Raw genomic sequence first — 11881 nt, 5'->3', positions numbered from 1 at the left:
CCAATCAGAAAAATGTTGTCCGAGTTCTGCAGCATAGCCTCGGAAAAAACCAGACAGGTTCTTCCACGCATCACCGCCCCTGTTCATCTGCGACTCCATGCCGCCCATCTCACTGCTGCTGTGGAAAAGGAAGTGAAGCAAACTAATTCGGAGTTTGCCGTCATTCCGGGAGGATTAACAAAAGACCTCCAACCACTGGACATTGGTGCAAACAGGACGTTCAAAAAAAAGTTGCGAGCGGCGAAGGAGCGATGGACGACAGACTGAACACGTTTACTGAGACGGGGAGGCGGCGCCGGGCGAGTTACGCCACCAGGTGTGGATGGACTGTGGATGCCTGGGCTGATGCATCTGCCTTAACTGTTGGCCGAGCTTCGCTGAAGCCGCATCATTGCTGAACAGCCACCTGGAAACGAGTCCGACTCCGACAATGATGAGAGGGAACCTGGCATGTTAGATGGTGAAACATGCTGTTCAGTTCAGACACAGAAGAGGAGGACTTTGATGGATTTGAGGAAGAAGAATAAAAAATAACGTGAGTGTATTATTACATAGTCCAATAAAGTTCAACTAAACTTGCTGTATTGTTTCCGTTACCTTTTTTTTTGTTCACCGTATGTTTTAGCATGCGTCTTATAATCCGGTGCGCCTTATAGTGCGGCAAATACAGTACTACAGTAAACTTTACACAACCCAAACATTCTTGCAATCATATGTTAAACATTTCCACACTTTGGCTACAACTCCACCAGATAGTAAAGATGTCAGCAGGGCCGGCCCTAGGCATAAGCAAACTAAGCAACTGTTTAGGGCCCCAGGGCCACCAAAGGGTCCCCTTAGTGGAGCTGTTTTATTTTTTGTAACAATTTCTATGTCATTATATCAAAAACACACAATTACACCACGATCTGATCTGTTTTTACAATAAAATATATTTGATAATGTATGCAGATATAATTATTTTGATGAGCAGAGCAGCCAAACATCCAAAGCTCCCGTCAGAAGTTAAGTTTGCTCAATGTCTCAAAATATGACTTATCCTTCAGGGAGAGAGAAAAGAAAGAGGAAGAACAGAAAAAAGCCAAGATAAAGGTTTGTTTTAATGTGCCTTGGTAATGTTTAACAGAAAGATTACTGGAGCTGCTAATAGAAAATTAGCTTTATAGCGACCTGGAACGGTCCAGTTCAACAGCCAAGTATTTATGTTAGGGTCTTTGTGTGAAGCTCAGTTTTAACTTTAAATGAGTTGATTCTCACGGTGACTTTGTATATTTCTGAGGTATTTTTGGCTTCAAAACTCCGAGTTTGATAACAATAATTGAACCTTCTCAATGTTTGACATTGTCTAGCAAAATGTTTTTATGTCAGGCTACATAGCTGCTACATCGATGATCTGCTCCATGTGTACAGGGTGAAACAGCACCCCCTCCTGGTGGTTGGCAGAGTTAAATATAGTGAACACTGACGACTCGTTGCCAGTTCATGAGAGATGGGCGCGAGGTAGGTTCACCGAGTTTAACGCTCCGGTAAAATGTTATGTTAGCTTGTTGCTAACATGAAATGCTGTTCCTCGTAAGGTGCTGGACCCGCTGTGATGAACCTGATTCCTGATCAGTCCATATTCTGTTTCGCACAGATAAACGACGTTTCATCTCATCCTGTCTCCTGGCCCTTATTCACACAACGCAGAACTGATTTACACTGATCGATCACGATTATCGAGGTTACATATGCTGTAGTTGGGGATGATGTTTTTGCTGCTTGGCATAATAATTTTGTGGCTAAAACAAATATTATTTTTCTAAGTTATGTGAAACTTCTGTTAAAATCATTTGAAGGCTCAGAATCAGTCCAGTACCGGTACCGGTCCAAATTGTCAGGGGAGAAAGACTCACCTGGTATAAATTACATTTTTAGCTATTGGAGTTATGCTTAAGAGAAATTAATTAATCAAAGAGTGTCATGAATATGTGTGTAGGGCTGCACTGATTGCAGTTTTCTGGCTGATCCCTGGTTACTGATCTTTAAAAAGCCTGACCTGCCCATTTTGATTTTGGCTGATTTAAATATTTTTTTTGTCTGAAATGTCACTAAATATAGCAAGAAAGTCACTGTTGGCAACAGTGGGGTGAATATTAACTGTAAACATGCAGACCTGACCTGGTGGGTCGGTCTGTCAGTCAAACCTCTCACTGCAGAGCAGAAGAGGACAGAGACTGATTTATAAACCTTCGCTGATGAAGATAAGATCAGGGGATAAGATGGGCTTCACGTGTACGTATCGGCCGATCACGATCCCCCAAAATTAAGGAAATCAGCTCCCAGAAATGAACCTGTCGATAAATCAGTTGGTCAATAAATGTATCCTATATTATACATGTATATAATGTAAACAGCCAGAGATGCAATAGGTTTATAGCAGATGTGTGAATGATCTAATGATCAGACTGCTAATTGCAGCCGGTCCACCTTGTTAGCAGAATTAGAGGGCCCCAAAACCAAATTTCACTTAGGGCCCCATGGAGGCTTGGGCCGGCCCTGTGTGTCAGTCATTAATAAAATATTTTTAAATGGTACCAATAGCTGTTTTCTGTTTTATTTGTTTTCCCTTACTTATTACTTTTTCAATTGAAATTCACAATTATTATTATTACTAAAATATCTCAGAACGTGTTCATTATTAATTCCACGGGCCGTCATTATTCCTGTTTTATTACAACACACACAACCTGCCCTCCAGCCTGCATGAAACTTTTTCTTTATGAACATTTTTCCGGGCAGCAGCAGCAGCTAGATCAGTGTTTCTCCACTTTTTTCGGGCCAGCGCCCCCCTAGCCCTTATCCAGGTCCCTCACCGCCCCCCACCAAATAATTTGTAGGCTACTTTGCACTGACAATTATTTTATTATTAATGTTACTATCAATATTGTAGATGTTTTGAATCGACGCACCGATTATGTTTTCCCGTACACTTCAGCGCCTTACGCTCCTTCACCTCGCGCACATAACGGGGTAAATGTAGCGAGTTTTGCCCAAAACGTATCGGCGTCTGGAGGAGGGGGGTTGGGGGGGAGGCGAGCGTATGTTTCTACGCTCTTTCGTGGGGGGCGCCGATTTATGTTTTCGCATCCACCTGAATAATGTGTAGTTGCGCCCCTGCCCATGGCACTTCAACATTATTATTTTACCTTTTATCTGGAAATAGTGTCTGTTTATTCTTGCCATACAGTCTCTGAATTAATTATTGCTCAAAAGGTCTTGCCATACCAGTTTATTCCTCCGTATTTACTTTAGTTTCTTAGTTTATTCTTGCATTTTGTTCTACATTCATTTCCATTTAGTTTCATTTGATTAGTATTATCCTCTCTTGGTTTATTGCTATGTCCACTTTAGTTTATTTCCTGTTGCTACATTTATTTTATCGTTTATTGACCATCAGTAATCTTCACTCATCACCTGCTGCGCCGCCTAATCGTCATGTCTGAGCACCAAGTGGTCAGCTGATCACAGTCTGGACAGAAACCAGCGAACTGCTCTCTGTTCTCATCAAGATGAGGTGAGGAGGGAATCTGACATGTTAACTCAGTTTTTACTGGTTTTGTTTTTGAAACACCATTAACTCAGCAGTGTAACTATATATTGTATATTTGGCGTTTGTCATCTCATGTGTGATTAATTGGAGCATTTATTGCCCAGCGCTCTGCGCTTGTTTCTGCCTAACGGATCTGCACTTTAATTTCTTTCCTCTCTCAACAGTCAGCTGTTATTCCTCTACTTAAACTACAATAAGTAGATCCTAACATTCTCTTTAGGTTTTCTCTGTGTGCTCCAAACTCATTAAATATAAACTCATTAGAAGCCCGAACCACCATCAGGCAAATAATTCTGGTCCGACCCGAAATATTGTTACCTGTCCAACCAGAGCTTCCTAACCAAGGTGTCCATAACTCTTCAACACGCTGTCAGCTCCCGGTCAGAAAGACGCATTTAGTTCAGTGTCCATGAGATGATATTCAGAAAGGATCTTTTATTTGATTGATTTTAGTTTCCTCTGTGATGAACTCTTTGCGTAAAGTCTATCATGTCTCCATGTGGCCAGTCAAAGGTGTTAATTATAACATGTCAAATGACAGAGGGGCTTAAAAAATAACCAAATGTTCAGTTTGGTTATTTAAAAGTCTAGCTCCGCCACTGGAGGTGTGCCGTTGTGTCCAGTAATTAGCCGGTACCATCCAGTGCTGAGTTTTTTCATTTTCCTGCAACAGCGGACTGCAGCCAAAACCATCTTTTTAATTTTTCAGGTTTGCATCGTAACACCTCGTGATGAGTTTCTGAGCCATGATCGTTGTGCTGATTACCTTTCCACTGGATCCAAACACCTGGACCAGCTGACAGCGTCCATCAGTCCACGGTCTGCTGGATCATCACAACGTGGACTAACTTTTTATTTACAGTACTTGGTTAAACTATGATCTGGAAACCGGAGCACCAGATATGCAAAAATCTACCTGCAGACTTTGTTGGCTACCCTGACACTGCAGTCATCCTGGACAGGGCTGAGCCGGACTTCCTCTCCTCCAGAGTGACGAGTTTTCATCCCCAGTAAAGGCAAAACAAGTCTGATGTCTGATTAGCTGCTAGGAAGTATATTATATATATTCACTGTTCATTTTGCTATCCTGTTTGTTCCTACAATAAAATTGAATCTCATTTGTAATATTCTACATTTCACAAACCTTTTTTTCCCCATTTCTCTGTGTTTACGTTATATCAAGTATTTGCATGTAGATCAGGAATTCAAGTTAGACGTTAAAATGCAACACATTTAGGTTATACCAGCAAAGAAATGTGAATATTTAGTAATATGTAGTTAGTCATATATTTCAATATACTGAATAAGGCTGAATATGAAGATTTTTTTGTCATACCAGATTTGATTTTAATCGATTTCTCTCGTCCTCAATTTCTATAATAAAATCACAGAAAATACTTTCAAAAAATGCCTTTATTTCAACCATCTGTTCTGTGAGTTGTATAAGGGAGCATTACGGTCAGGATACAAGACATTTTAATTTTAGGAATGTAGTCATCATTACAGCAGAATAAAGATGCAGTTTTATAACAATGTCTTAAAATTACAGGAAGTCGTTTTAATGAGAAATAAAGATTCAGATCTGATGTAACCAGCTCAGTCCATGTGGTTCTGACATTTTGTCAGTAATCAAGAGGATGTACATTTCCACCTCAACTGACCAGGTAAACATTAAGGTAAAAATAAAAAAAATACTGTATACAAAACGGAAAAAGAGCAACTGATAGAAATACTTTCTATATAAAGAAAAGCGAAAAAGTTAATAGCAGGAGAAAAGTTGTTGGCAACATTAGCTCAGCCAATCTCTCCCTCCAGGAAGCCATCAAACTGAACTCCTGTCCAACTCCAACTATAATAAAGATTAAAAAAAGAAAGAAAAGGGAAAGTTAAAATAACAAATAATGGCAATTTAATAATTCAGATCTAACGTGTTCTATAATCTATTACTGACATTTTACAAATTTCACAAATCAATTAGGTTTCACAAATGTTTTATTTATTCTGCTGTTAGTACAGAATAATCTAGTTAGGTTTGAAATGTCTAGGTGTTTTTAACATACAACACATTTAAAAAGCTCAAGATAGTGAAAAATTAAGTGTAATCGCCCTTTAGCTATTTTCCGAATTAGATGCTACGTTCGGAAGCTAACTTCAGCTTCGACTGACAGCTTGGGCACAATATAGACAGATCTATACATGTTTATATAGATATATATCTATCTATACATCATAGACATGTAGATTGCACACTGCACTGATAATCAAAACACTTAACATTTACATAGCACCTTTGTAAGCTTGTCCCTGTTAGCTACGTCAGACATATGAGGCATTATGGTGAATACAAACGATTTATTAACTTACCTTTGAAGTTATTGGGAAGTTTTGACACATCCATCTTAAATCCTTTGTTGTTGGAGCGTTTCAGGACGTCTGAATAATTATATAAGCATCATTAATAATCCTGCAGGACTGAGGAGCCACTGTTAACATACTGTTGCCTGTGAACCGGAACCATTCTATGTGGCATAAAAATGCGGAAGTGCTAAAACGGAAGTCCGTGGCATATACCCCATTAGCATGCTTCGTGGAAAAGTGGCAGCTGATGTATTCTTTAAAAACAGCAACCGATTTTTAACAGATAAGGCATACAGCTTTTGAATGGACTTAAGTGAAAAAGTATTTAGTTGTCCATTCCCTATTGAACACTCGACACTCACTGTTAACTTTCCTTCTCTTTCCTTCTATTGTTGCAGAGTTCACAGCAGCAGCAGAGTAATAACAGAGAAGTCGGAGCTCCACAAAATCAAATTATGTATCACGGCGCCTAAAGCGCCCCCTGGTGGAGCACCAGGCATTACAGGACTAGATCAAATGAATGAGACATGCTTATGATAAGATTTGATTTGGGCAATTCTGTACCAATCTTCGGCGGGCCAGATTAAAAAGACCAATGGGCCGGATGTGACCCGGGGGATGTAGTTTGCCCACCCCTGATTCATTTATTGTTGGTAACGGAGTAAGGCAGGGAAGTATACTGTCCCCTTCCCTTTTTAACATCTATATGGATGAACTGTCAAAGCGTCTGAATTGTTGTAAAACAGGCTGTGTAGTTGATGACCACATAATCAATCACATACTGTATGCAGATGATCTGGTAATCCTATACCCAGATAGTGCTGACCTTCAACAATTACTAAGGGTCTGTTCCCAATATGGATATGACTTTGACATCAAATATAACGCTAAGAAAAGCAATGTTATAATTGTTAGAAGTAGGGCAGATAAGCATCTGATAACCCCTGACTTCTCTTTATCTGGTACAAGTTAAATATATGGGACATTACATAAATGATGACCTATCTGATGATCGTGATATCTATAAGCAGTATCGTATGATGTATGCACAAGCTAATATTCTGATCAGAAAGTTTGGAATTGTTCATCCTCTGTAAAGAAAGCTCTTTACTCCACTGCCAGCTTCTGGCTAAAGCTCTGGATGTTGTAGGGTTGTGTTGGCTGACTCGACTGCAATATCGCATGGACATCGGGGGCAGTTTCCCTGGATTGGCAGACTGGAGTGGTGGTCCCCCTGTTCAAAAAGGGGGACCGGAGGGTGTGCTCCAATTACAGGGGGGTCACACTCTTAAGCCTCCCTGACAAAGTCTATTCAGGGGTCCTGGAGAGGAGGGTCCATCGGATAGTCGAACCTCGGATTCAGGAAGAGCAGTGTGGTTTTCGTCCTGGACCAGCTCTACACCCTCGGCAGGGTCCTGGAGGGTTCTGGGAGTTCGCCCAACCAGTCTACATGTGTTTTGTGGACTTGGAGAAGGCGTTCGACCGTGTCCCTCGGGAGGCCTTGTGGAGGGTTCTCCGGGAGTATGGGGTACCGGGCCCTTTGATACGGGCTGTCAGGTCCCTGTATGACCGGTGTCAGAGTCTGGTCTGTATTGCCGGCAGGAAGTCGGGCTCGTTTACGGTGAGAGTTGGACTCCGCCAAGGCTGCCCTTTGTCACCAATTCTGTTCCAATACTTTCATGGAAAGAATTTCTAGACCAGCCGAGGTGTTGAGGGGATCGGTTTTGGTGGCCTTAGGATCACATCTCTGCTTTTTGCAGATGATGTAATTCTGTTGGCTTCATCAGACCATGATCTATAACTCTCGCTGGAGTGGTTCGTAGCAGAGCGTGAAGCGGCCAAGATGAGGATCAGGACCTCCAAATGTCTTGAGCCGGAAAAGGGTAGAGTGCCTTCTCCGGGTCAGGGGGGTCGTCCTGCCTCAAGTGGAGGAGTTTAAGTATCTGGGGATCTTGTTCACGAATGAGGGAAGAAGGGAGCGGGAGATCGACAGGCGGATTGGGGCAGCGTCTACTGTGAAGCGGGCGCTGTACCGGTCCGTCGTGGTGAAGAGAGAGCTGAGCCAAAAAGCGAAGCTCTCGATTTACCGGTCGATCTACGTTCCCACCCTCATCTATGGTCATGAGCTTTGGGTCATGACCGAAAGAACGAGATCACGGGTACAAGCAGCCGAAATGGGTTTCCTCCGCAGGGTGGCTGGGCTCTCCCTTAGAGAGAGAAGCTCGGTCATCCGGGAGGGACTCAGAGTAGAGCTGCTGCTCCATGTCGAGAGGAGCCAGTTGAGGCTCAGGCATCTGGTCAGGATGCCTCCTGGACGCCTCCCTGGTGAGGTGTTCCGGGCACGTCCCACCGAGAGGAGGCCTCGGGGAAGACCAGGACACGCTGGAGGGATTACGTCTCTCGGCTGGCCTGGGAACGCCTTGGGATTCCCCCGGAGGAGCTGGAAGAAGTGGCTGGGGAGAGGGAAGTCTGGGCCTCCCTTCTGAAGCTGCTGCCCCCGCGACCCGACCCCGGATAAGCGGAAGAAAATGCACAAATGCATGTGTAGATTATCTGTGTCATGCAATAATATAATTACAATTTTAGTAAACGATGCTTTTAGTGCAGTGAGATTTTCTTCAACATTGTGGAATCATTGGCGTCATCATTTATTTGTGACTCAGTGAATATTATGTGTCATGTTTATTTTTCTCTTATTTTGCTTGTTTTATCCTTTTACTATGGCCTTTTTTGTTTCTGAATAAAGATATGATGATGATTTATGAATCTTAATTTCTGAGTTAAAACCTGTTTCTTGTTGACTTAAATTGCATTTTCAAGGCAGCAGGTGGACTTTTATTTTCAAGTTAAACCGGCTTCTATTGTTTATTTAATTGTTTAAACTGATTTTTCAATAATTTTGCTGATGAATGGAAGGTTGGAGATTCTGTAGTAGTGATTTGTCCTGATTTTACTTTTTTATATAGCTGGACTTCTTCTGGATTTCTTTCTACATTGACTTTCTGCTTACTGCTGATCAATGAAGGCCATATTTATACACCATGAGGCGAATAGTTATCCTGTCAGATTCTCCCTGAAAAATTGATCTCTGCTGTGCCAGAGTCACTATGAGCCTTTCTCTTTGCCCAGCGTGTCAGGATAGATGAACGGCCATGTTTTGTTAGGTTTGCTGTTGAGCCATACTATTTCCATTTTCAAGTATTGGAGTGAATAAAATAGTTTGAGATGTTGCTTGGGATTTTATTTTACAACTTGACACTGCTTCTTTAGCATTCTCACCATGTGAATGTGTGTGTGTGTGAATGTATAGTGTGAAGCACTTTGGAGTCCTCTGGACTTGATAAAGCACTACACAAATACAGACCATTTACCATTATCCCTGATCTGTGATGGATCTCATTCATAAGTGAAAAACGCTCTGAATCATTATTTTTTAACATTTTTATTTTGTAAAGCATCATTAGAAGAATGTACCTTTTCCTCCACTTCAGAATTATGCATTTCTCTGTTGGCAGAAAACTTGCATTAAAATACATCAAGATTTATGGCCATAATATGACAAAATTGTAAAGAAGTTGAAATGGAGTTAACATTTCTGTAAAATGGTGTATAATAATGAGGTTTTATATGAAACCTGCATTCATGCTCATACTAACTGCTTAAATACACCAGCTCTAAAGCTTCATGGTCACATGCACTTTAATAGGGTTCATATTTTTAACGTTGCAGACTAGACACAAAAAAAGCAAACATATCCTCAATATATTCAACATACACACTCGCAGTCACACTCACACATGCTGCATTTCATTTTCCCTTTGTCAAATCTGCTCTTCTCGTCACAGAAGGTCATTTCACAAAGTGAACCAACAGGGGGCAGTCTTTTGCCCCTCTGCTTAATGCCTTAGCTGCTGGAACAGAACTCCATTCCAGGACTGTAAGACTTCAAGGTGGTGTCATGTAGAGGGTTACAGGCTGGGAATGACATCCACCCCTCTGGAGGAAGAGAGTGGAAGACAAGAAGCGTCTTGGCAACGCTGCTAAGACCAGACAGATGTTGGTGTGTTTAGTTTCAGCAGGATTCAGAGACACTTTTCTGATTTCAATCTTAGGCATAAAAGAAAACGAGAACCCACTCTGATGGAGGAGAAAAAAGCCCAGAAATAGGATTCTGTCTGCTGGTGCACTGGCAGGAATTATACTATTTTCACTTCCACTTCCACTTACAGTCACAATATTTCGGATGTCAGGATATTATGACAGTGGCACTTTCCACACACACTGAGTCTGGCAATTGGAAATATTGTGACAATAATTGTTCTGAGTGACAGCTGCTTAACGGATGGAGCGCTGCTTTTGCTCCTCTCTCCCCTTGATATCTGACTGATCTGTCAGCACATGAGCTAAATCACAGAGGCGGCCTGTCTTCTTCCACACACTCATCAGTTTTAATGAGGTTATCAGCTAGTCAATAAAACGCTGCGCTGACATTTCATTGTGGTTGGAAGCTGCCGTACATGGAGCCTATCAGCTCTGGAACGGCTCAGACCAACAATGTTCACCAACCAAAACAGGAGAGATATCAGAGATATTCATAAATATTATATTTCATATACAATCATGTGACAATAAATAAAGGTAATGTTTTGGTTAAAAAAATTTGATCATGTCAAAAACTTGAAGCTTTGTGATTTGCCTCTGATTGATTCTCTGCTTTGTTATGTTTGAAATTTAAAACATATATATATATATATATATATATATATATATATATATATATATATATATATATATATATATATATATATATATCTTTGTGTGCTGATGAATTTTTTTTGCCAAGCGATAAAAGCTGGTAGCTCTTGAATTTAAAAATTTAAGCGAAACCCAAACTCCTTGTTCTCCTCCACCTTACTCACTTGGGAAAAGAGTTTCAGACCCATCAACCTGGAGGTTCAGAAGGCTTCATTGATATCCAGCCTGTAAGTCAACATTCATCTCTGAATCATGCTCAGATTGTTTAAATAAGTGCATCACATTCAGTAGTGAGGTTTTGTGTCTCTCTCTTGTTCTCAATGAAGATCTTTTGTACGGCCAAGTAGAGGAAGGAGCGGCCATCTTCTCAACAACATGGATTTTCTCCCTTAAGGTATTGAAGCTCAAGAGATGTTTTCTAAACTGTTTTTAACATTGAACTTTTTAACACAAGCTTATGTTTGCCAGACAGACAAGATGATGTAGCTCTGGAGCTGCTGCCAGTTCTCCTCCCTGCTCCACTTTATGCATTTGGGAGAAGATTTTCAGAACCTGGAGGTTCAGAAGGTTTCATTGATATCCAGCCTGTAAGTCAACCTTCATCTCTGAATCATGCTCCAATTGTTTACCGTTTAAATAAGTGCATCACTAATGGCCTGTTTGTTCTGTCTTCTCTCTCCATCAAGTTGGGACAAACCTGGTGGCTCATCTACAAAATGTGACAACATGAAACCCGTATGTCCTCATGCAGGGAGACAGAAAAAATGCTAAAGTGTCGTTAAAATGTTCCTTGTTTAATGTAGTTTTCTTTAAAACAGACTTTTTACAAGAAATGTTGTCTAATGTGTAGTAACAGATTCTCCTGGAGTCGTAGCCAAATGAGTTCAAGTGATTTAACTATATACTTTTGAAACAACTTATGTTTTGTAACTTTTGTAAGTGAAATCTGCTGACTCTATATATCACATGGACATAAAATAAGTTTTAAATTCATACGGTTTTTAATCCTGTTTTTATATAGTAAAATTTAAAATTTTTTTTTTTTATTTTAACCCAACTATAGTGGTACATTAACCCTTATGTTGGGTTATGAGTTTCAACCCAATTTTGGGTCAATTTAACCAATTTAAATGAGTCAATTTAACCCAACGTTTGGTTAGTTGCCATGACCCAATG

The 11881-nt window shown here is 40.7% G+C and overlaps 1 long non-coding RNA gene across 1 annotated transcript; it reads left to right on the top strand.

Annotated features, from left to right (window-relative positions):
* The first annotated feature begins 586 nt into the window (after window positions 1-586).
* LOC145554478 (uncharacterized) lies at window positions 587-5333 on the top strand. The gene is made up of 3 exons (XR_014090444.1): window positions 587-1092; window positions 1411-1500; window positions 4302-5333. It is a non-coding gene; the product is annotated as an uncharacterized LOC145554478 (long non-coding RNA).
* Window positions 5334-11881: the final 6548 nt, after the last annotated feature.

The sequence above is a fragment of the Poecilia reticulata genome, chromosome 13 (assembly GCF_904066995.2).
Source record: "Poecilia reticulata chromosome 13, P_reticulata-male-v2, whole genome shotgun sequence".
Lineage (NCBI taxonomy): Eukaryota > Metazoa > Chordata > Actinopteri > Cyprinodontiformes > Poeciliidae > Poecilia > Poecilia reticulata.
This window is presented reverse-complemented; position numbering and strand designations above follow the sequence as displayed.